The following is a 2,675-nucleotide window of genomic DNA, read 5'->3' on the forward strand; positions in this document are numbered from 1 at the left end:
ATAATTTAGACAGGATTAACGGTACCAACCGATAGATTGAAAAAAAAACGATTTAATGATTTTTTTTTAAAAAATACATATTCTTCCCAGCAACAAGAATAACGGGGTCAATCGCATATAGCAAGAGTTTACATTTATTCACAGACTGCATATCATTCACGTGTATTAAAAATAATAACGGTCCCAAGATAGATCCTGGAGGAACCTTTCGTGTGAGGAAAAGGTACCAGATGCCTGAGAAATTCAGAGTAGTTCAAATCTTTCTTTTTCTGTAGTAGAATCGACATGGTCGGTTTTTCAATTGAGAGGAAATCTTGTTAGTAATAAATTAGCGTAAATACATTAAATCATTAACAGAGAAATTTAAAGAGAAAAATTAATTCGTACTTGACCTTTCAGAATTTGAATAAACTACATATGAATACGTTTTTACAATGACAAAGAAATGAAGCAGTTAACAGTTTATTTAAAGAAATATTTACTGTGTGTTTATAATCAGATAGTTGTTTTATTTTGTACATGTAATCCTTTAAGTAAGCATGAAACTCTTAATTCGTTAACGAGCTGGTTTTATAAAGAAAGATGTATAAATATTTATATATAAATATCTACATCAAGAAGAAATTGGTTTAGTATCTTGCATGTATTGTATGTTCAGATTTCTACTTGTAAAGAGGATTTATTTCTAATTCTTTTTTACCACAAAATAAGCAATAAAATGATCAGAGCAATTCTCAAAATATTTGTAACTAATTATGCGCTACTTGGTAGTTATTAATGCGACCCTGGTATGAGAATGTAAGGATTCCAAATCCGATTTGAAACGAACTGTGAGTGATGCAAAATTGTATTCTTAAATGAGATATAACAAACGTGTAAAGGAAAGACGAGCATTACATGTGTATTTGGTAGCTGAAACACTACCATACGTGTCTCTTGCTCCTTAATTTCCTTGGGAGCAAAAAGTAGCTCTATTTCTAAAGTTGTCTTCTTCTTCTTCTTCTGTTTGCGACCAACACTAAATTGTTACATAAGAGATTTTTGACCGTTATAAAGAAACGTTTCGTTAATGTGTAAACTGAACAGTTACGTTGTAACCTTAACAAAGCATAAGTAATGTTAAAATGATAGGCCGCTTTTCATGGAATGGCACTACTGTGTCACATTGAAGGTTCCATGATAACCGTCGTATGAACACGTCTACGGATGTTTCTAAATTTAAAATTTTACCATTACCATGATTAAATGTTGAGTTCTGCTTGGACCGGTGCTGGGTGTGTGAGCGGTGGCTTGGCTTTCCAGTACCTTCCATGAACAGCTAAATCAAACCGAGCCTGCAACATTTTCAAGTTGGGCTTTCTTTAGGGATTCGGTTTTTCTATTTTACACCATAACGAGGACCTGTTTTCTCATTTGAATTTAGGCATTTTTTTATCTTGACATTAATTATCATCATCATCATCATCATCATCATTATCATTATCATTATCATCATCATTATTATTATTATTATTATTATTATTATTATTATTATTATTATTATTATTATTATTATTATTATTATTATTATTAATGTCAATGTTTTTCAAACTATAATAAAATCTGGGAAAATGGTGATCATTCGGATGCATGTACATGTACTGTACATGAGGTATAATGAAAATGAGCAACAACCCTCGCGCCCTGTAGCACCGGCATGAGCGGTAATTTCCTACATTTGAGCCGCTCTATGACAAAACCAACATAATGGGTTTGCGACCAGCATGGATCCAGACCAGCCTGCGCATCCGCACAGTCTGATCAGGATCCATGCTGTTCGCTTACAAACCCTATAACAAGTAGAGAAACTGATAGCGAACAGCATGGATCCTGATCAGACTGCGCGGATGCGCAGTCTGGTCTGGATCCATGCTGGTTGCAAACGCATTATGTTGGTTTTGTCGTGACGCGGCTTATTTAAAGGCGCAGGAATCACTAATCACGAATGACCAGAAAAAAAATATAAAGACTTAAGTTCAATCTTTTAATTCGGAAAAGTGAATATAAGTAAATACATTACAGTACATGTAGTAATAAAGTTTGGCTGAAATCAAAAACAAATAATAACCAGCATCTTTAAAATTTTATTTCTCATGATTACATCAAATATGATCATTCATCATGTATTTTGGTCTCTAATAGAAACTATACTTTACTTTTACTATAATACTTTTATGTTCCCTTTTGTCGACGTTAAGAGAAGAAGAAGAAGAAAAGTTTATTTCCAACTTGAACACTTAGAGTACCTCGTTGTTTCAAGTACATGTAATAATAAAATAAAATTAACAAAGAAGTTAAAGATAAGAATAACTTAAACTTATCTCTGCAGTAGATTTCTGTATTTCTTTTCGTCTAAAGCACGATCATGATGAATTGTTAATTTGAATTATAATTATATTTCTTCGTTGTTTTTTTAATTTGTTTCATCGCATACATTTTGATATGCCCGTATGTATGTTTACAGGGTTGACTCTTGGAAGAAAAAAAATTATCAAAGTAAACATGTTATCAGTTGTTCGTTGATAAGTCAACACAACAAAGTCACCTTCCTCATGTCACAATGCAAGCGTAAAATACACAGTCGTCGTCAATCCGTTTGCTGGTTTCTCCAGTGCGATAAACAACAATTGCATGAA

Source organism: Ruditapes philippinarum, unplaced genomic scaffold, assembly GCF_026571515.1.
Source record: "Ruditapes philippinarum isolate M1 unplaced genomic scaffold, ASM2657151v2 ctg1364_1_1_1_1, whole genome shotgun sequence".
Taxonomy (NCBI): Eukaryota; Metazoa; Mollusca; class Bivalvia; order Venerida; family Veneridae; genus Ruditapes; species Ruditapes philippinarum.